General features: G+C 35.7%; 1 protein-coding gene across 2 annotated transcripts in view; it reads right to left on the reverse strand.

Moving 5' to 3' along the window:
* KCND2 (potassium voltage-gated channel subfamily D member 2) overlaps positions 1–24676 on the reverse strand; it is a 262667-nt gene that overhangs the window by 208079 nt on the left and 29912 nt on the right. The gene's annotated exons all lie outside the window — the stretch shown is intronic.

Raw genomic sequence — 24676 nt, forward strand, 5'->3', positions numbered from 1 at the left:
TGCTTTTCTACATATCCTGTTTAACTCAGCAAGTAAACAGGTCCATTTTCCAGCAAATAAGAGATTAATGTCCCTCACTTTCACTGCATACATATTTATTTTACACAATTCAGAATCTGAAGAAACTTAAGTGGGACTTCAGAAATCATGTAAAGAGGTAGAATTTGGTCTCTATTTAACGCACATGAAGATACACTCAATCAATGAGGTGGCCTTCATTAGTATTCTGATGCTTGAGGCTAACAGCAGGCACCAAGATGACTATTTCCAGCACCATTTATTTTCAGGAATATTTTTACAGGGACCCTGCAAGGATTCTCCATGGCTTTCTTCATCATGGCTATTTCTGATTCAGTGCTCCAGCTATACAGTGCCAAAACTATTCAAAACCTGTGCCAAGAGGATTTCTGCTACTCTGTAAGTATTACAACTTCTGAACTGAACTGTCAGTGCCCTACCTTGGTTATTTCCCAAGTTTTAAGCCTCTTGTCTTATAAATAGCATCCAGATTTTTTTGCCATTGTTGCTGTTTTGTATTGACATTGAACTGTTTCTATGACTAAATTTTGAATGCTTACAGACTATTCTGTTACAACAAAGTGGTGGACAACACTTGCTTCTCTGAAGACCTTAATTTGCTTCAGTTGAGAAAGAAAAGGAAATACCATCCAAAATACCTTACAGGAGTCCAAATCATCATTCTCAGCAAATACTAACTCCCAGCAACTCCTTTTAGCAAAACTGATCAACAGAATAGAACAATGAATTTCTTTTCCATGATGCCATCAGCCACAGATACATACCTACTAAACAAAGGATAAGTCTGGGGTGAATAAAATATAAGTCCATAGTAAGACAATTTTCTTTAAAATTATGATCTATCAAAGGTTTATTCCTTATGGAAAAAATTCTAATGGAAGAAGACTTCAAAATCAACACACAGAATAACCAAATAGTCTCACCTGGAATATAGCTTTTACAGCCCTTTTGTCCTCCTTCTAACAAACTTGTCAACATTTCATCCCAGCTATCTTATTTAAGAGGTACAATATTGATCATTCCCAGTATGCCAATTAATGTTTTCAAAAAGTTTAGATGAAATGTAGCTATATTTATCTCTAAATCAATATTCAGTTTTCTAGTTACAGTAATCATTTTTACTTTATGCAAGTTTAGATGGTTCAAACTTACACAAAAGAGAATCTGGGATTGCAAATGATGAATAAAATACTTATCTGGTGTGTCAAGAGGAAGATAGACATAATGTGTTTTGTATCAGGAGATATTAAGACACTAGGATAAAATGAAACAAAATGAAACTTAAGAAACAGCTTGTTATCTGTAACCAAAATAAAGGTCTGTAGATTTCCAGTGGTACCAAACAAAAAAATTTAGGATACGTTATATAAGCATCCACTATAAACAAGATATTTTCTAGAGAAATGTAATTTCATTCCTTTATTTTTCATATGTTCTCAGAAGTCAGGCATATTTACATTTGACAAACCTTAATATTCAAAATACAAAGATGTGATGTATTTTGTAAAAATATTAAATGCAGTGAAGTTATTGAATATGAACTGAACGAGCTGACATTTTACACCAGAATTCTAAAATTATTTATCAAGCTTTTATGTTTACTTGTTTAGTTTAAAGGTATGTTATCAACTTTCATAGCACTTAATGACTTTTATTAGGGACAAGAATTGAAACTGTGACTTACACCTGAAGCTGAGTCTTTCCTGCCTTGTCAAATGTTGCTTGCTGTGTAAGTAAGTCCTATCAGCAATCAGTCACTACATTTGGGCATTTTTCATCTCAGAAGTCTTCTTTTTTCTCAGTAATGGTCAGAATAGTCTCATTTGAATGAGGCTTTGTGCTGCCCACTTCCATGATTCTTCTGTTGTCCCATGGCACAACTATCATGAAAGATCTCTAGCTTTAGTCTCACCACAGTTCCCATGTATTTCTATCTTCTTTTTGGATACAGTTAGATAAAAAAATTGTTGAACACCAGTCTTATTAACATTTCTTACATATTGATTCCAGGTAATATCAAGCATTTTTCAAAGGTGTTTGCTTTAGGAAGAAAGTCTACATCTTTAAAGGATTTACATCCTTCCCATCCATATGTTAAAATGAAAATAACATCTGAACTGCAAATTTCACAATTTGGTCTTTAAATAGCAGATTTTCAAAAGCCTAATTTTGGTTAAGATGATGATTGATCACCTTTCAAGTTGATATTCTCCTTTCAAAACACTCTGTTGGTTTGAATGTGACTGCCAAAACACACAAACTGCTTCACCACTTGTATTCCTCTGACTTTGGAAGCAGCACAGGTTGCCAACTGACAGAGCTTTGACTAGATGCTCTGAGCTAATTGCTGTGTCCATTTTCTTGGAATGTCAGAGTGGATTTTCTACTTTGGTTAAGGAAAGATGTCAGCAGACAACCCTCCTACCTGTAGCAGGGCTCTCCAGGCACAAGCAGCAGGGATCCCTTTGAACAAGAGCAGTCACTACCAACTTTCCAGTCAGGCTTCCCTTGTGGTGGCTGTCTTTCAAACAGCAATACAACAGACAAAATATATTTTAACTTCCTACTGTAAAGCTTCAAAAGAATTGCCAGGAATTGTCAGAAGCATTATATGTCATTTCTGCAGCTGGTTTTACTTTGTTTCTCCTCAGCAAGGCAAAGAAATATGAATTGGTTTTTCACTCGAGTGTCTGTTCAGCTGGTAGAGTGGGAACAAAACTGGTAAGTTTCATATATTTTCCTCAACTTAATTTTGCAAGGGTGTATCCCTCTGAATTACGCAAAAATAACCCTGATTAATTGACTTAAAGCCTCAGTATGTTCTCTGATGAAACTGAAAGGTATGCACACTGCTTTATTCTGCACAGGGTTTGTGATAGCACACGTGCTCCTATTGTTCTTTTATGCACCTGGAACAGAATATCAGACCAGGATGCCTCCAGTTCTTCCTGGCCTTTTGGTATTTGCACATTACCACCATGAAAGGAGAACATAATGCTTTTAAAGCATTTCTTTTTTTCTTCTTCTTCTTCTGTTTTTTTTTTTTCCTCCCAAAAAAGGTCCTCTGATAAGGAAATAATCTATTGAAAATTTGGGATGATATGGGGCAGACACAGTTTCTTCTCAGCCGCATATGCATTATCATCTCTTGTTTATTTTTATTAGACAATAATCTGTGGTTTTAATCAGATTTCAGTCCAATTTAAAAGTGCCTGTCAGAGGGATAATTTATGGGAAATACCAAACTGGCACTAAGAAGCCTCCTCCTATGTGTCTCTCCTAATTCCAGACTTAGGAACATCACATTTTGGATTAGGTGAATGGACATATACAGCTGTTGCAAGAAGTATGTACTCAGACTGTGTGGTGGTAGCAAAGAGCCTGGGCATGTTGCCTAATAGTATTAAGAAGAAGGAAGAGGAGGAGTAGAGAGAAGGAGATTTCTAGCAGAATTCATAGGGGAAAAGGTCCTGTATCTTTTGCATTTATCTAGCATTTCTCATCCAAGAACATCAGAGCCTTCAGTCTTGGATGAAAAGAATAAAAAATCTTCAAGATCTTACTGCTGCAAGCCTTTATCTAAAGGAGAATTAAACCCATGAGCGTTACCAATAACAGGGCCTAAATTTGCAGATGATCAAAGGCAAATGATCAAAGCAAATGAGCAATATCTCAAGCAGGTTGGGATAGTGCCTTCCCACACATCTCTCTAAATTATTACTAAACAATGTCTTTGCAATCTGGAAGAGATGTTTCCCATGGAAAATACATACTCTAGGCAAAGCACATTTTGACAAAATATGGCAAAAACCTCTGTCGGGTTTATGGAACAGGATGGATATGCTAGTATACTTAAAAAGCAGCCCTAACAATATGATATATAAAATAAGTATTAATCAGTAATGTGTGCCGATACTTTAAATTCATTAGCTGAGCTTCGTTATAGTCCCAGTGAGATTGGTAATAAACAGATTTTCCTTCTTGTGATTTCTGAAAGTCACAGGCCATAGCCACTTATGCCCCAGTCTGATTAGTATCTTCCTGCAGTGCATGACACAAGCAGGACATGGCTAAATTTGGCTAGTATAAAGTTGATTTGACAGTGCAAATAAATGCTGACTTGACAACAAAATATCTCCTGACAACAAAACAAATGAAGACCTCTAACCATATAACATGACAAAAATGAGAGGAAAAAAAAAAAAAAAGCCCTCACAAATTGTGTTAATTGCATTAATATTTAAAAAAACTATTCTTTCAAAATGTTACACATTTACAAAATGGTCTCCTGAGCCTACTTATAAGTTATTAGGGAGATTATTATTTAAGCATAAAAATGTTGACTTAAAAATGCAAAGTAGTAATCTAAATCAAATCTGTGAAGGGGCTAATTAATGAGCACCTTCAGTACATTAGGAGCTCTCTTCATAGACAGGACCTTGCATATTCATCTAAGGTATATTTTAATCAGAACTTTTGCACAGTTTGTCACCTATTTTCTTAATCAGTGTTCCCTCTTGAGGGTCATGGCTATTTGCTCATCATTATTGTCATTAAAACATGTCCTTTTTAATGCCCAGTAATTAGTAAAAATTATAGTAAAAGGTTTTGTGTGCAGTTTCAATTGAGAGATGAATAACCTTTGTAGCAATATAGTTAAATTTTAGTCTCTTCCAGTCTATACTATGAATACAAAGCTTCTCTAGAGTCTATGGCCATAAAATAATGCCTCTGCTTTCATAATGTGCCTTATGACTTCTGTCAGTCTTCCAAATCTGTTTTAACATCTGAGCTGGTGGGACACAGATCTAAGCATCCAAGTGATAAATAAAGCAATAGTGCTAAATTCCCATTTCCCTTGACTAGGGGAGTAGCCTGATTCTCAACAAGGACTTTGATTTATGGAAACTGAAAATATTTCTCATCAGATTTAGGGAAACTAGTAAGGAAGAGGAAGATATTTTTACACTTGATAACAATTCAGATACACTAGAAAAAGAAGAAAATAACTTCCAGGAATGGTAAATGCATTCATACATTTAACAATGGAACTTGAAGATATATTCTCATTGTTAAATCAAGTATTCGAATTCTTTGATAAAGACATCCACATATATACTGAACATGATCTTTCATCACTATACAACATTTTCATCTCTATGATTCTAATCTTGTGATTGTCCTTTTGCCATGTAAACTCAGTGGACTCTGTGATGAAAAGATTCATCAACGTGATGAGTAGGGCAGGGTCAAAGTGCAAATCATATTAACAAATGAATAGTAATTTCAGATGTAAATATAAACATATATACATTTATTTATTTATGTGTATACATTTATACATACAAGAAAACAGAGAATAGATGTGCACAAGTAAATTCTTTGAAAAACAAATTACTTCAATATCACAGAGTAGGCAAAGAAGGATGCTGGCTTAAGTGCTTACAAAAATCTTGTGAATGTTGTATCCTACCAGGAGTGTCCTAAAGGATATAGCATAATAGTTCTTGATCATTCTAAATTCATACTTTTGTGTTTCAAAAACCTTGACTTTCTAGAACACCAACCTTTAAACTCGTGTAAATTAAATACATTTATGGATGACAAATCACCCACAGTAATTTGACTCTTGTACTGGAAAAAAAAATCAAAGGATAAATTAATTGAGCTTCAAAAGGAATAATTGTGGCAGTGAAGCCACAGGTAGAATTTTTAAAAGTGAGGAATGAATCCAGTATATAACTTGACAGACAGTTATGGCAGTTAATAACTAACAAGTATTGGTTCAGAAAGTGAAGATAATAGAATGTAAATGGACCAAATGATGGACAGTCAAGTTTTTTTTTAAAACCTTGTAATATTAATGCTATCTTAGTAATAAGTGATGCAACATGATGCCTGCAGATGATCTGTTAACCACAGAATTCCAAATGAATGGTTTCTTAACAGAGGAAAATATAATTCCTCACATTCTATTTTTATCCTAAAACATGCAAAAAAGTTTTGATGTTATGCTAACTCCATTTTAATTTGTATACTTAGTCCTAAAAAAGGTTCTTTCTGCCTTCAGTATACTTAGGACTTTTTGGCTAAATATAAAAAATAAGACTCGTCTACACCAGAAGTGAAACACAAACAGTGGCACTCAGGAAAATGAGACACAATCTAAGTGGCTCTTTTGACATTTGTAATAATGTTTGGAAACCAAAGAGGTGTAGGTCAACTAAAATGCTGGATTTCTCATAGTGAAATTCCTCTAAAGTTTGTAGATTTATCTTGGATTAATTTTTCATTAATTTATAGAATCACTGACTGCCCTGTGATAGGAATTTCATTAATTTGTGTGGCTCAGCTATCTTTTCATATAATAAAAAAATGTTTTCATTTTTCATCATATTTACCTCTGAACATCATTGCCTTTAACATTTTTTAGTCTGTGTTATTTTTCTCAGATAGGAAAAAAACCTATTAGCTTCAGTGACAGCCGAAGCTGTTTACACCTTTAGGCAATTTGGGCAATTTGGGCAGGGCTAACAGCACTAGCTGATATTAAATTTCCCTGGCATTTCTGGTTACTAAAATTTTGTGCTCAATTTCTTATACTTTGCCAACTCAGAGATCACTATTTTTCTACACTCAGAATCTGCTCAGACTTTAGCTTTTAGCTCTGGGCTTAGTTGCACAACTTTGTAACTTCAATAGGCCTGGCTTTCCAGTGCCTTGATCTGGAGTTAGGATTTTCATCACAGATTTCAGTATTGGATTCCCAATCCATGTAACTGTTTTATAGCATATGTAGATCAAGATAGGTAGAGTGTAGTCTAAAACTGGTGATAGTGCAATTTAACCCTGTTTTAAAAAAGGGTAAAAGGAAGCAGAGTAAATCACATTGGTGAAAAGTTTCTTAAGCTGCACTGCTGACTTGCATGACAGGATTTGCATGACAGGTGGAGTCAGCAGCTGCAGTCTCCGGGACAAGGAACATCACAGAATAAAAAAATAGTACAAAGGGGTGATTATTACATCTGGAGAATGGCAGTTAAGCAAATAAATGAAAAAAGGCAAAACAATTTCACTAATGAAAAGCAAGTTGAGTTTGAAGTGTTTTACTGGAGATACCTCAGATTAGACTTTTTTTTTTGTCTACTCCAAAGCAAGATGGTCAGGTGATTTATATCGCAATTTCTGTTAGAAGCTTCTTGGGCCAAGGATTCTTTTGGGACAGTTGGAGCCCATAGCAGAGACCTATGAAAAAAAGCTAGTGCCTCCAGAGAACACCTTCAGACTCTCAGGACCCTGTAAAACACTAGAGTTTGAGGTAAATGTTTTCTGATAAATTGTCATTCCTAGCAGTGATGCCTTTGGGCAATGTAGTTCTTTTTAGACATGCCCCATTGGGTGTTTCTGAGAGAGGTATCTTACACTTTAAAAAATTTGGATATGCAGACATAAACAAGAGTCGGAACTCATCAGAAGAACTGGATATGATTTTTTTTTCCATATCAGTTCAGTTTATAAAAGAAAGAAAACATCTATTCAAGATTCAAGAGAATTGTTTTAATCACTTTTGAGAGGCCAGAATATTTTTATTGAAAACAATAACCTTCATTCTTATGCCCTTGTAGAGTTTACAAAAAGTGCAATTATCTTCCTCAAATACATCTTATATCGTATTGCATAAATGAACATCTTTCTCTCATCTAAAGATAAGTGGGGATGGGAATTTCAAAGACAACATGAAAACAAGATGTGCATTTCAAAACAAACCATGAAAAATAGACTGCACCTCCTACTCAAAGCTGCAACAAACATGATAAATTGGGTAAAACTGGATATTCTTACGGAGAGAAGACAGACATTCAAGGCTCAGCAGAGAGAAGACACACATTGAAGCTAATCTAAAAACAACAGAAATGAAAATATACATGATTCTTTCTCTGAGAGATATCTCATTATTCTTTAGAAATATTTTTAAAGAAGCTCTGGAAATATTTTGTTGATAAGATACTCAAAAATTTTGACAAAATAATTCATTTAATTGTTCTTTATGAACAGTCTTGTAGAATGAAATTTATCCCAAATCTTTAATATTTTTCTTAGCCTCAATCAGTGCTGTGATTGCTCAAACTTTGGTATCATCAGCAGTTAACACTCGAAAATATAAACCTCATTTGTGCATACAGAAAGAGGAAGGATTTCTTTATTCACTTACATACAAATAGCATACAAAACAGCATTTAAAGCAGTGTTCTTCATAAAAAACATGCCTTATTTACAGTGTTTGATCATGTGGAGTAGCCCTTAAGGGACTTGCTCCAAAAGCACCGATGTTGTCCATACAACTGCATGGAAAAGTCATACTTAAGCTTTGCAGAAAATAAGAGTTGTGTTTATGTGTTGGAGAAAACAAGTTCAAGAGCCTATTTCATAAATAGAAGAAAAATCCCACTTCCATCTTCCGCGTCATTAAAATTTACACACATAAAAAAAATTCACTGTTGTGAAAACCTGTTTCCTCAGGAATGTTTTCCTTCTTTTTTTTTTGGCTGAAATGGGTTCACTGAAATTATGTGTATTACACAAAGTATTCATGTAAGGTGGTATCTCGAGAATCAGTAATACAAAGCTCTGAGTAAGACTGATGTCTACTGGAGTCAACAAGAGTTAAGGCTTAAAAATTAACTGTAAATGTAATATAAAATTTAGCCCTTGTATGTCAGATTTTTTCCAACAACACATTTCTGCATTTCGGGGAACGTAGGGGCAAAGGAGAACCTTCTTTAGACTCCATTAATAAGCGATGAGTGCAAAAGGTCAAACAGTGCCAAATAGGGCCATGGCAATGTCTGTTTTTTGTAACTGAAGGAAAATCTTGACGAAAGTACTGATAGTCTCTTCTGTGACTGACAGCCATATTTATTGTTTACAGTTTTCTAATTTTTTTTTACAGGTTTATTAGCTTGTGGGTTTTTTTCTAACTAACAAAGGAATGTTTTAGTCTGATGTAAAAATGTAAAAGAGTACTAACTTTACATTCCCATTTTTATAGAATCATTTACATTGGGAAACACCTCTAAATCCAATCATCAAACTAATGCTGCCAGGTCCACCACTAAACCATATCCCTAAGTGCCACATCTACATGTCTTTTAAATACCTCCAGGGATGGTGACCCAACCACTTCCCTGGGCAGCCTCTTCCAACGCGTGCTAACTCTTTTGGTAAAGAAATGTTTCCTAATATCCAATCCAAACCTGCCCTCCACAAGTTAAGGCTGTTTCCTCTTGTCCTGTCACTTGCTACCTGGGAGAAGAGACCAACACCCCACCTTGCTGCAATCTTCTTTCAGGCAGTTATAGAGACTGACAAGATCAGTTGAGAAGACTGGCACCCAGAGCTGCACCTGTGTGCAGCCAGACAAGAAGACAATAACCTTCAAAGAACATTACCAGAGCTCTGCATTCAGTTTCCAGGCCTGCCACAAATTCTGCAAATGCCAGCAAGCAACACACTACCCAAGTCCCAGATTTTTCTCCACAAAACGGGAGGGAGATATTACATCTTTCCCCCTACTGTCTACCTCTCTTGCTTAGTGTGGTCACAAGTTTTTCAAAGAAGAGGCTGTAAAATTGAATGGTTCTTAACCAAATGATTAGTGAGTATGTAATAAGAGAAGTTCATCCACAATAGGAAAAGCCTTGCACAGAAAACCCATGTCTGAACTACATTTTTACTAAATTAACAGTGTTAATTTACTATAAATGTAAGTTATTGATTGCAAGTATATTATTGGTTTGCAGGCCAAAGCCGGAGGGCTGTTGTTTGTTTTTCAGTCAGCTTTATGGAAAAGGCTTGGAGAAATAATATATTATATGCTAATAGGATTTAATCCTAGCCCCACTGAAGCAGAACTCCCACTGACTTCCGTGCTGCTAGGATTTTAACCAGTGTGAAAATTTCTTCTCTGAATATTTCTATTTTGATTCAAGTTTCCAAAAAAGCTTTGAAAAACAAATGCAAATACCTTCATATGCAAGAATTAACATCTGCGTAAAAATTGATTCATACCACTCTCCACATTACAAAACTGTAGCATGAGTATGTACTTATTTTCCAATGCTGATCAACTAGAATAAAATGCAAATTTCTAGTTAGCCAAAGGGAAGAAATGTGCTGTCATTACTGCCAGTACAGAAATCCCACTACAAACAAGCAATAAATAGTCAGGAAATGTTGGTTTCAGACGGGATGACACCATGGAAAATAAGCTTATGAAGTGCTGAAATATAAGTGGTATTGCTTCTAATTTTGAACTCTGATAGTAAAAATCAAGCCAGTTTAAAGGCATATTCCACTGGAATTAAGATAGGAAATTCAAATAGAATCATTACTTCAAAATAAAATATTGAATATGAAAATTGATGTCTGAGGACTTAAGTTTTGAAAATTTTCAGCATTGAAGATATAAAAACAACTACAGCACACACAAGCTCACTGATAATTCACAAGCTCATTTCAATTCTCCTCATGTTAGAGTCATTGTACTATTTCTTCCTGAGTCTGGTGAACTGGTTCATCTGAAGCAAAAGCTAACATTTTACTTGTTTTCTAAGAAAAAAATACAAGCCCATATTAGAAAACCAGACTTAATTCTCAGTCTGTTACAAGGATGCTGCTGACAAAGTCCCTTTCAGGCCCCAAACAATGCCTGGTCATGCCAGTGAGAACACTTCTGGTGTGTTGCAGATCAGACCCTTACAGGGCATTGCCAAGGACACTGTTCCTTGTCCGAACTTTCATTTAGAAAGTCCTAAACATAATGCTTACTACTGTGTCCTGCAGGGAAACTTCAGAACAGGTAGATTTAAGGGAGGTCAGTGTGACAGCTAGATAAATTTAGCAAGTTCAGCATGTGGCAAGATTATTTTTTCAAAGAAAGCTTCTATAAGAGAATAAATTTTTTTTGCAAAAAGATACTCATCATTTAAGAATCACATGATGAAAAATTATTCTATAGTTCTTCCTACAAAAATGTAATGTTACTAAGCGAATTATACCAACAAGCTACATAAAAAGAACCTGTCCATAATTTCAGCCATTGCTACCATTAATGGAAATTTCATTTTCTAAAATTCTTTATTGCATCTTTTTTTTTTTTTTTTCCTGTGTTTTGCTTACTATCTTGGTTTCAGATGGTGGCTTTTTTTATTTGTAATAAATCATGAAGATTCATTTAATTTTCTGCAGGACACCTATTAATGTGACTAGTTTTTTTGTTATTACTTTTGGAAAATTATGTATTCTCAGCTAAAACTTTTTAGGTTAACACTGTTTCTTTCCAAAGTTGACAGTTCATTAGTTTATTTTTTAATATACAGAATATATGCGGATTATACTTGTTCACATTTGAAAACTGATTTATTTTCAAAATATAATTCTTTAGTTTCTAGGAAGGACTAAGTACCTGAGAAGTTTGAAATGCTATAACAAAGGTTTTTCTGAATTGGGATGTGACAGACAAAACTAGATAATTACCATGAATGACAAAGGCTACTAAAAGTCACTTTTATGTCTGAGAAACAATGACTCTGTTGAATATGCACTAGTTGAAGTTTTCATTTCTAAAAGATACCTTTATACACTTACGGGGGTTTAAGAGACTTGTGATGGTGACTTCAAGGGAGCTAAATGGAAAAAATCAGAAGGTGTTTTTATAGCTAATTCAATGGATCCACTAGTGAACTGCCAATTTATCCATGTTTTTTGTTGTGGATGTATGCCTGTAACAGTGTAAAAACATTTTTTTCCCAAAATTTTTTATTAAAAATGAACAAAATACTATGACTGTAACATTACAGGTTAAATATCTTATTCACACAAGAAATAATATCTTTATTTACATGTTCCAGAACCTTTATCTTCCAATAATCCCAGCAGAATTTGAAGAGCAATGTTTTGAACAAAGGATTCACAGGGGCTATAAAAGAGTATTTATGCATAGGTTTTTCTAATCAAATTGAGGATGGCAACTTTAAAACAATTCTGTGTAAGAAGATACAGTAAATCTCCAGTTTTAATAATTGGTAGTTTTCATAATTTGCAGGCAATGACATCCAATGTTTTACATCTCTATGTTAACACACTCATGGCTGAATGTAGTTTAAATTAAACTTAATTGCTCTTAACTAAGTAGGTATTATGTTATGCCACATACTGTGGAGGAGGCTGGCACACCTAAATTTGACTTTGAAACACAAGACTTGTATATAAGCATCATGTTTAATTAAAAAAGCAGTATTTGTATCAAGGATTAACAGCTTTAGATGGAAACTGTATTTCCAGTTTGAGCCCCCATATTTTCAATACAGACTTAATGCACTTATTTTAACATTAGCCTTAGTGTGAGCTTCACACACTCTGCATTTCCTGCTGGGGTTGTTCCTCAGTTCAGCTGGCACTGTGGTTTACTTTATGGACTCTCTGAAGGTGATTCAGTTGTCTAAACCTAGGCAAGTAGTTCTGTGTAAAATGGCCTGGGGCATCTGAGCTGTCCATCTGCTCTTCCAAAACACAGCCTCCTCCAGGTCTGTTAGCCCTGTGTGGAAGCCTTGGAAATTCCAGGGTGTTACACACACCAGTCAGTACACACCGGCCTTCAGAGAACTGAAAGGACATCTCTGTCCTCTGTCATGTCTTGTTGATTATGACAAAAATGCTTTAATCAGTGCACATAAATGGGGTGCTTTTTTTTTGTATTATATTTGATGCAAAACAGGAAGGGGATAAAGGTACACTTCGCAGTTTATCTTGGTGCAGAGTTGGGATCTGGGAGATTCTGTAGCAGTAAATGTTCCAGAGTGCTATAGTAAAAAAGCAGTACTTCCAACCTTTTAAACAGAATTCAAGGAATAGAGAAAGGCAACTTAAAGTAGTCCTGAATCCTTACTGTTTATCCCATTTTGACAGATTCTTTCAGCAAAAATACTCTAAACCATAAAATATCTGCAATTAATGGTTTATTTTGTGCTAAATTGTTTAACTGTGGTGACTTGTTTACTGTTCCTCAGGCATTTTAGTAAATCAATCAATCAAAAAATCTATCTATCTATCTATCTATCTATCTATCTATCTATCTATCTATCACTTCTGCAAGCTTATCAAGATAAGCACGTATTGGGAGAGAACTGCCTGAACAAATTTTAAAATCCTTGATTCAACATATAATTACTATTGTTCAATGTATGGTACAAGGACAGGCTCATCAGATTTTAAACAGCTACTGATTATATTGTAAATGATATTTTTCCCTAGAATTACTGCTAAACCCAGATATTTGACTTGAAAGACCCCTCACATCATTCAGCTTCTCTCAAAAAAAGGGAAATCTAGCACTGGTAAATTTATACAGATAAGTATGTTTGCAGTCAAATGAAGACTCATTCTTTAGGTATATTCAGCAACCTTTGTTATCCCTGAGCCAAATGTGATGTCTACATTCAGTATTCAATGAGGCAAACACACAGATGAGTTGAAAGAAGGGGCTACCAAGCTGGAGTTTTTATTCTGTGAACTTGAAGAGTGTTTCTGTAATGCCTAGAGCGTAGGCATTGCAGGATAAGATCTGAATGACCATTTTCCTCGAAGTTTTTTGTTGTCCTAAAAGTGAATTTTCATGGTTTGTCTCTATGGGCAACATCAGCAAAGCTTTTGACCTTCTGTTGCAGTAGCAAAAAAAGAATTCTGGCAAGGCTTCTAAATTCATACATTTACTATATTTGCACAACTGAAGGACAGTAAGTGTGCGAAACACACCAGGAAAGGCATGGTTTGTCAGCAGAGATTACTTTTATCTGTGCTGCTGTTCAGGCCTTAGCAGAGCAGTACTGTGGTGTATGACCAAAGCAGAGAAGCGACAGCAGTGTAAATCCTGATCATGAGCCATATGACAATGTATGAATGCCACAGCTCCCACCGTACAGCAGGTCTGGCTAGTGGTTCTTACAGGCTCTGAATGTGAAGCAAATGCTGCACGTATCATTCACTGTCAATATAGCACTGTCAATTCACTGTCAATATAGCAACAATGGCATAAAGCACTGCCATTATTTTACTCAGTTCTGTACCTGGTGCAAGGGAAATAGAAAATCTGATTTAGTTCATCTGCTGAAGACAGAAAAATATGAGTTGACAGCCTGGCTTGTACAGGGGATTTACATTATTCTAAAACGATATCAACATTCTTTGCATTTTTGTCATTACAGACATTAACAGCGTCCAGGGATTTTCATCTTTCAGGGACCAGTTTATGAAAGGACTTAACAAATGTAATTTGATTCTCATGCTGTTTTCTTGAAATAGGATTCTGGTTTTTTATTATGCTACAACAGCTCAATGTTTATTAATTAGTGGACATATTGACAGATAAACTGAATCTTAAATTAAATACACTCAAGTATTTAACTTCCTGTAGGAATTACTGTGATATAAATTTACCAACTCTGTGATGAAAATAACGTAGCGAAAAAGACTATTGAATTTTCATGCTCAAACATACCAATTATAACACTATTAAAAGTATTTAAAGAAACACTCAAATTAGTAAAACCATTGAAAATAAATTCAGGGAAGTGCAGTATTCCAGCTGTATAAGTAGTGCACAGCAAAGACAGGGAGGGAGGAGTATTTTCCCCTGTGTACAAGACCAGAATCTACTGTCTTGCTTCATGTTACATGTGTTTCACTTAGATGAGAATATAAAACTTCAGTGAAACTTACCAGATTTCATTACTTTTGTCAACTTTACTGGCAGCACAAAACTCTTTTCCTGATCAGAAACTGTTTTCATTATTTGCAAAGTATAATCCAATTTACTCAAATTTTTATTCAGTATGATAGACGTTTTAACAGACAGGTTTTCAATTTGCTATATTTTTTTATGTTTTACTGATTCAAATATTTGCATGTTTTATTCATCCACTACCATATGTAATGACATTTAAACTCTACAAGAAATATTTCACTGCAAATAGCTTTTTGTATCTTACATTGGGTTTATTCTAATTAGTAGGATTAGTACTAATGATAGATGTTTAACTGCTTAAAATACATTCATGCTTTTTAAGATTTCAGAATATAAAATCAAAAGTAACCATGCAATGCTGTTTTGCATAATGCAATGTGTGCAAGTGTCTCTGTGTGTGAGAAGGAGATAGCATTATGAACAGGAGCTTTAACTTGAGCTAAGCTTGGGCCCTTGACCTTGGCCACCTTCTTGGATGTTCCTGCTGTCAGACAAGGTTGCAGTACCTAAATAATCAGGCAGAAACTCCTACAAAGGATAGACCAGTTGAGGAGAACCACATCCTCTCTCTCATGCTATACACTGTGCTGTGATCAGAGGGCTTCTATTCCATACTTAGTGAGTAGTTTTTTTCAAAGAAAAACAACCTACTAACAAAATTAAGAACTTCTGCTATTCATCTGAAAGGCACAGACTAATTTGTGGTTGAGCTGCAGTAGGTGGTGGTGGTAACTGGATTTTCATGGAAATAAATGATCACTTACTGTGGTTGAGTTCATAAAGAATTATAGGATTGACCCACTCAGCGGCCAAAATAACGGTTCAATAAGGCAAGATCAGCTTACTCCACAAAGGCTTCAGAAATCATGTAAACATAAGCAAATGCATTATAGTTGGCTCTAAAACCAATAAAAAATAGCTCATGCACACTCTAACTACAGCATGTTTCTAAAGATAAAAAATAACAAGCACAAACTACATTATTTTGTACTATACCAGAACTGTTGCAGAAATACATGAAGGAGGCCATTGTACAGAACAGCTTTCCTTTCAGATCTTTCCATTGATAATGTCAGAAGGTTCCACTTAGCTTTGTTTAACCAGATGTCAATGAACAAAAAAAAAACCCTTTTCATGGTCTGTTCTCCAGTGTAAAGCAATGAAATATTAATTAATACTACATTCAAATGGCTATTCAATTTGGAATAGTTCATTTTTTAAAGGCAGAAAAAGAGTAATTGAAATCTATGAGCAGGTGTTTCCCATGCCAAAAAATGTCTCACTTTCACTTACTTAAAAAGCTGGGAAATGCACATTTGTTTGGGAGAGACATTTATCCAGTGAAATCTTTAATTACATGCACCATAAAACAGGCACAAAATGCTGTCTCCTCAGACCTGTAACTTTAAGCCAGTGCAAAGCATGAACCACCTAATTTCACCAAAGAGTAACAGTGACTATTTCGCTCTCTTGTTGCATGACAGTTGGATATGAACAGCTACTCTCTGCTATGCAGTGGAGGGATGCCACATGACCAGAGGCAAAGCTCTGCATTGTGTCAATGTCATTTCTGTTAAAGATCTTCTTGTAGCCTGCCATCCAGAATGGAGTCACACATTATGTACAATGGATAATATTTCTGACAAAATACTCTGGATGGCCTTGAGCTGATTACCACTACTTCTTAGAAAACAGTTGTTACTGAATTGTTTCCTTTCAATAGAGTCTGCCTGAGGAAAAATTGCCAGTGACACTGGATTGTTAGTGCTGGATATATCATAACTTTGTAATTGCCCTAGTTTGGTACTTGAAAACAATTCTTTGTGAAGGACAGGAAACAGCTTGCCTGTAGGTGCAATAATGGAAAGAGTAGAGCTGATCTAGATGAGCATCTTTAAGATTATCTCATGCTTACGTGCTAAAACTTTATCTAGTTAGCAATAACAAACTCAGGTTAAAAGCAAATGGTATTTTAGGACTGATGCTCAGTCTTTCAAGCAGGGCTCTACACAGCCCCCTTTCAGTATATTCTGACAGAATTTTGCTGCTGATTCAGCAAGATGTTTGACTACAACACCCTACCTGAAAGGTGAGATACAGCAATCAGTACTGGTGTCCCACAATAATTCTATTGTCTGGTATCAATCACAGATCTTGCATTACAAGTCTTTCAAACAAGAGTTTCAGAACTGACAGTGGAACTGTGTAGTGTGGGTATTTGGGACCATTTAAACCCTGTGAAGATATGAGGCAACAGGGTGATGAGGTGACATGATCATTTGCTGTGGAGCTCAATTACAAATCTAGCTCAAATTTCTAGAAGAGGAGGGGATGTAAAGAACAGCTTCCATCAGTCACCTATGAACCAAATCCTTCCTTAAACTTTCTGAGGTGTGCAGCTATTTGTCCTTACATTTCTCACTACTTGATCAGTAAGGTCAGCCAAGATGGTCATCCTGTCATACAGTTCTCCAGAAGCAGCCATATGTATACCTACATACCTGTTTTTATTATTTTTACAATTATCACACTAGTAGAGATGAATTTTCACCTAACATTTATTCCTCAAAGATAGATTTTTCATAACAATTTATTTCAGAGACAAGACAGCTCATCCAGGGACAAGACAGCCTATTCAGAACAAAAATACCTGCTAGGAACTAACATGTTTAGGAGCTTCAGCTGAGGTGATTTCTGAGGGGTCTCTGCAGGTGACAGAGTTCTGAATACCAGCTCATCATAACAAGCACTTAAACAAATAAAAAACAGCTTCCCAAGCATGAAATCCACTGCAAAAACTGAAATTCCTTAACTAGGAAAAGAGCAATTGTATTGGACTCTTTATTTAGCTTAGAAAAACCTTGAACAGCTTAGAAGAGAAGAGTCAATGAGCACTGAAAGGAAAAGCTGAAATGAAAGCTGCACAGAATTGCTCAGAAAGGCAGGAAGTAAAGAATATGAGATGGGTGAAACACCTACCTAATGCCAAACTCCTATCATGAGCTCCCAGGTTGCCCAAAAGAAAGCTGAGAGTTTGGCAGGAGAAGCTAAATTCACTGGTACAAGAACAGAATATGGCACAACTCCATTTTTTATGTTCTTGGAGGGCCAAAAATGTATTAACTGTGAATAGCCTGAACGTCCTCTTGTGATTCTCGTATATGTGTTCTCTTTAAATTACCCATTATTTCTGTAATTCTTTAATTATACAGAAGTTTTTCCTTACAGAATTTTTAATTTATATATAAATATATATAAAATATAAAAATATAAACATACAAATAAATAAATCAATCAATAAATAATTACCATTGTTTTCATTGATCTGTATTTCCACATAGTAATGTTGAAATGTTTAAATTGACCTAAGCCTCTTTCCCATTAACATCTTTCCATTAGATCAGATATTGGCCATAAACCTCCTCCCAGTAAGCTCTAAGGACATTTGACATCAATTTCAACAGGCACAGGAATAATAAATTTTTTCTGTTTATTTGTATAAATGCAAATTCAGTATCTTTAATGTAGCAACATTTTCCTTCTCTGTTTTAGTTTCATATATAACTAAATACCCCAACACATACTCTCCATGCAATTCTAAAACAGATCTGGTAATCAATTTTTTTCTATTCATAAAATAGTATAATTCTTTTTAATTCTTTTCCTTTAATAGTAGGTATAATCTTACTGTCATCACTGTGCTTAGAGATGAGAAATGTTAAAAGAACATGCCTGTTAAAAGAAATAGAGGCAAGTGTACATCGCCTTTGAAGTTGCTAACTACATTCTGCATTTTCTACTCAAGAAAATTCCCACTGTGAAACACCTGACAGTCATAGAATCATAGTATCATAGAATCATTACAATTGGAAGGAACCTTAAAGGCTATCTAGTTTCAGTTTCCACTAAATCAGGTTACTCAAAGCCCCATCCAGGCTACTTTTGAACACCTCTGGGGATGGGGCATCCAAACTTGTCTGGGCAATCTGTTTCATAATTACCATCCTCATAGTAAAGAATTTCTTCCTAATGTCTAACATAAATCTATCCTCCTTCATCATAAGGCCATTCTCCCTTCTCCTTGTGAAGAGTCCCTCTCCAGCTTTCTTGTGGGGCCCCTTTTGGTACTGGAAGGCTGCTCTAACGACTTTCCAAAGCCTCCCCTTATCCAGGCTGCACAGCACCAATTTTTTTAGTCTTCGTAGGTGAGGTGCTCTATCCCTGTGATCTTGGTGGCCTTCTCTGGACTTGCTCCAACAGGTTGATGTCCTTCCTGTATTGGGGACCCAAGAGCCAGATGAAGCACTCTAGGTGAGTAGAAGAGCATAAACAGAATGGAGCAGAGGGGCAGAATCCCCTCCCTTGACCTGCTGCTCACACTACTTTTGATGCAGCTGAGGGTATGTTTGGCTTTCTGGGCTGTGAAAGCACACTGCCAGGTCATGTTGAGCTTTCTGTCCACAAACACCCAAAGTTCTTCCTCCCAGAATGGATGTTGTAGACCCATTCTCTGCCCAGCCTATATTTGCCCTTGTGATTGTCCCAGCTCAGGGGCAGGACCTTGCATTTGGCCTTCTTGAACTTCATGAGGTTCACAGAGGCCCACCTCTCAAGCTTGTCAAGGTCCTTACTAAGCCCTCCCTCCAGGGTTTATCAGATTAAGACTTAAGTAAACACTGCGTGGTTTGCTCACTCTTGCACACAATATGCAATGTACACAATCTCTTGGATTAACAAGGACGATGTTTCTCAGTGCACACAATATTCCTTTCTTTCCTTTTTCTCAAATTTGACAGCTTTGTGAAATATAGAAATTTTCCAATTATCTTACTTGAAATTTCTGTAAAGCTCAGCTAAACGTACAGCAGGTATTTGTAAGGCACAATGCAAATGTTCAACACCACTGACAGCATACTTCCATAGTCTTTATGTCTCATGAAGCTTGCCTTGACTCTACAGTCTATGGAAGCTGAGAACATCTCTATTAGAATACTTTCTTCATGCTGGGGAAATGAACTATGCCCTAAAGAGCCTATCACTCTCCACTGGAAAACTTGCTCAGTTTAGATAGACATCTAAATTAAAATTTGGTGAGAAGAGCTCCTTCATTCATATTAGAAATGTCACACACCTTTCAACAGATATTAAAAGACTGTGACTTCACTGATGGTTCTTCAAATAGAATAGGAAGCACTTCTTATACTGTGCTCCCAAATTTAAACCAGAACTAATTCAGAATACTCCTTTACCTTTTGTCAGATATGAGGTCTGATGCAATGATCACAATGGTCTTATCTGACCTTAAAAAATGATTGCAGTTAATTTAATCCGAAAAGGAATTTGCAGAAACATTTCCTCATTAGCTCAATTTTGCTCCTTTAAAATCATGCCATGAAACACGTCTCATGATGTGCATAACCAAACCTAGATCTTTTATTTCTGCTTCAGCTCTTCAAATTCAATTTTGTGCTCTAACTGAAATAAAATTAGTTAATAATTAATTCCCTTACACAGACTGCATGAATGGACATTTTTAAAAAAAAAAAGATAGGAGATGTAAAAATAACTTTATATCATCAAACCTCTAATACTACAGTCTTGATATTCATACAGAATTGTTGTAATTGCATTTCACAGACACATTACTCTTTTATCCTTTCCTGATGGCAATGTTTTTCCCTCATGGGTTGGACAATACTATTTCTTCATCCATCCAAAACACAAGTATTCACTTCTGTCTTAGAAATCAAATTGTAGGAGATAAAATAGGTGTCATATATAATCAAATCTGACAATTTTGTTGCCTGCTTTTCATATTAGCCTTAATTCAAAAACTACTCAGTGTGTTCTTGTGTTTCATAATCTTTATTATATACCTACAGAATTTTCTACTCAGTGATGAAAGAATTCACTACATGCACGCTTCAGTACAAGCTGTGCTCATGCCAAAGGAATTCTAACACAGAACATAAAAATGCTCTCTCCTGTCTAAAAATTAAAATGTGAGTAAGTTTTCAGGCTTGTAACCATACTAAATTATAAATGTGACAGAGTGCATCACATATTTAGCATCAAAGTCCTTAATTTGTTTATTAGTTGAAAATATTTTTGGCTCTGGTTTGAATCTTCAGCATTCTTAAAACTCTTCTTCCTTAGTTTCTTAATTGAGCTTGCAGTTTAGAAGATGTATTATAAACTCTTAAACATACATAAAGGTGCAACCTTTTATGTCTTAAATCCACCATATTAAATTACACATGATGAAATTGAAGGTTCAACTTACATTTTTTTTTCTTTCTTTTTTTTTTTTGTAGTTATGTGGAAGTATTTTACTTAAACTCAGAAGCGTGAAGCAGGTCCAGAGGTGCTTTAGATACTCGCACTCTCAACTTCAAAGTAGTAATATAAGCTTTTGCTTACAACCATGTGGGACATGTTTAGCTCTGGGCATATATCACTATGTAACCTATATATGGCCAATGAAAAAGATCTACTTCTTTCCATAACCTATTTTCCCCTTATAGAAAGAGTTTAAATTCCTATGAGTAATAAGAATCACATAAAATAGTTTCAAACCCAATTTTAAAATGGAAGAAGTTTTATTGAAAAAATTACTTTGCTTATCTCTTATTCTCTTGTTTTTGGATTGGGAATCTGTCCTTCTGACTTCTAAGCATTAAGTAATTTTCTCCCCTTTTGCTAAGTTTTGAGGACAGGGAGGAGGTGTTCAGTGTTTTCACCACTTTACTGTACTGTTGGCTCCTTTAACATTTCTACGTGATGAGCTTTAATTCTGACCATGAAGACAGAGAAATCAAATAATGTTGGAGCACCTGAAGGGGCAGACCAACCACTGGTTGTATGAAACAGCTTCCTGATATGATGGCAGTGATATGGCTGCTCCAGAATTCAAATGTATCCAGCAGCGAGTAGAGGACACAGTGAGTTGTACTGTTTCAGCTACATAATGCTCCATAAATAAGAAAGAAATTTGTCTCCACAGGTTAACTTTTACAACCTGTATATGTTTATACAGAACTTTGAACGGCCTTTTTTTTTTTTTTTTTTTTCTATTTTTGGATTTTTTTTTGTTTGTTTTTAAAAAGCAAAGACAAAAATTGGGGAAAAAATTACTTTGGCTTCCAACGCTGTCATAATTAGACGCTATAAGTTAGTTGCATTAATGAGTGATATCATGGAAGATGTCAAAGTGAAAATAAATGTCACTCCCTTGACTTACATGTGTTCAAACTCAATTCAGGATGTTACCAAAACCAATTTATTTGTTTTATGATTTGGGGGTTTTTGGGAAATCAAGTCTTTGGGATTTCCAAACGTGTGAGTTCACAAAGATTAGCAACATTGTTTTGCCTATGATTACATTTAAAATTTCTTTCAAATTCTCTCCACACCATGCAAAGTTATCAATTTTTAGTAAAACTATCCAATCACCACATTGCTAGAACTGTATTTCTCTTAATGTGAATTTCATCTTTCCAGTTCAAAGTGTGATTGAAAAAAAATCAGTAAATAAATATAAAATAGATTTATAGTTTAATCTTTCTGTACTGTTTTCTCTCTCAATCATTTAACTTTGACCCTTAATTTTTATTAGTCACTAAAATGTATATTCACAGCTGTCATAAATATTTCACATATTCTTTAAAACTTTTTTCCATTCCTGATATTTTACTCAAATACCAAAATATATTGGTTTCATATTCTGACTTTTATTTCCCTAAAATTATGTATTCAATTTCTTCTAAAATCAGATAATTAGTTCCTAAGCTTTTTCCATATGCCCTGCCTTGCAATGACTTTTGCATGTCCTTATCTTCATGCACTGGATAAAACCAAGGTTCAGTGGAAGTTATGACATTGAGTTCAATGTGACTAGGACAGGATAAAAAGGAAATTTTTACCATTTGATGCCCAATTATTCAATTCCCTTGCTTGGTTTGAAAGAACTTCTGTGACTACTGTGCAGTACTGGATTTTCAAGGTAGAGATTTTTTTCAAACATGTCTCTACTCTTTCTCAAGATGATGACAAACAAAATAAAAAAAGAAAACAAGTAAGGAATGTGAATAGTCCTTTTTAGCCTCTTCTTTTAAAACTATGGAGATGATGCCATTAAGTTGTGTCATCCTCTGAAATGACATTATTTAGAAAATATTCCGAAGGTTCTAGGACTTTTTTCAATATTTAACCGAGATCAAACATTCTTTTGAAGTAGAATTGCCTTTGTTCTAGGGCTATTTTGGATAAAGAATTAAGGAATTATTTGTTACGTTACTCTTGTTCCAAAGCACAACAAATACAGTATACCTGCTGCAAACCACCAAGTGATAGTGTATAGCTTGCACTTAATAAGGGCAAACATTAAATTTTTAGAAGGTATTTTCATGGCAAATAGAAAAATTACTAATAGAGATAAAAGAATCAGCTGAGAAGTTTTAGTTAGGTCCAATCTCATAGAATAATAGCATGGTTTGGTTTGGAAGGGACAGAAGACCATCTAGTTCCACCTGCCCTGCCATTGGCAGTGACACCTTCCACTAGACCATGTTGATCAGTGCCCCATCCAGCCTGGCCTTGAACATTTCCAGGGACGGGGCATCCACAGCTTCTCTGGGCAACCTGTTCTAGTGCCTCACCACCCTCTGAGTAACGAATTTCTTCCAAATGTCTAATCTAAACCTACTCTGTTTTGGTTTAAACCATCCCCCCTTGTCCTGTCACTACATGCCCTTGTAAAAATGCCTCTCTCCAGTTCTCTTTGTATACCTCTTTAGATACAGAAAGGCTGCTCTGAGGTGTCCCCAGAGCCTTCTGTTCTTCAGGCTGAACAACCCCAACTCTCTTGGCCTGTCTTCGTAGGAGAGCTGCTCCAGCCCTCAGATCATCTTCGTGGTCCTCCTCTGTACTCGCTCCAGCAGGTCCCTGTCCTTCTTATGTTGGGCGTCCCAGAGCTGGATGCAGCACTCCAGGTGAGCAGAGGGCCACAACCACCTTCCTCAATCTGCTGCCCACATTTCTTTTGAGGCAGTGGAGCTGGCCTTCTGGGCAGTAAGTACACACTGCTGGCTCATATTGAGTTTCCTGTCAACTAATACCCCCAAGTCACAGAATCACAGAATCAAATAATTAATTAGATTGCAAAAGACATCAGAGATCACCAAGTCCAACCTTTGACCAAACACCACCATGTAAACTAGACCATGGCAGTAAGTGCCACACCAAGTCTTTCCTTAAACACCTGAAGGGATGGTGACTCCACAACCTCCCTGGGCAGCCCATTCTAGAGTCCTCCTCAGGCCTGGTCTCAAAAGATATTAAATTATGAACAAATAATTAGTAATTATACTACTGTTCCTATCTACACTGGACAAAAGTAATTTTCTTTCTGTTGTGACCTCCTGAATTACACAGGATTTTTTTACTTTTAAATTTAATCTATTGGCATCTACCTGATCTGATGCACTTCAGTGGGAAACATTGTATTGAAGATACCCAGCAACTCAAAGCTCTCTTATGCACATATACTGCAAGGGGTCAGGGCCAAGGGAATGGCTTTTTACAATTAGCAGTCCAAGATGGACTTCCTCAGTACAGGAAAAATGACAGTGAAGCTGGAAACAGCACCAAAATGAGCCCGAAAAATGGCTAAGAAAACTTGAAGCTTTTTTACTATAATTGCTGTCTTCATAGAAACTTCTCAAAACATGTATCTTTTAAAATTTAAATGGCACTTTGTGATGCTTGAATATTATCACATCCCAAAGAATCTTAACTCTCTGAAGCAGTTAATTAGTCCAACACCACCCACAATAAGAG

The sequence above is a fragment of the Aphelocoma coerulescens genome, chromosome 1A (assembly GCF_041296385.1).
Source record: "Aphelocoma coerulescens isolate FSJ_1873_10779 chromosome 1A, UR_Acoe_1.0, whole genome shotgun sequence".
NCBI lineage: Eukaryota > Metazoa > Chordata > Aves > Passeriformes > Corvidae > Aphelocoma > Aphelocoma coerulescens.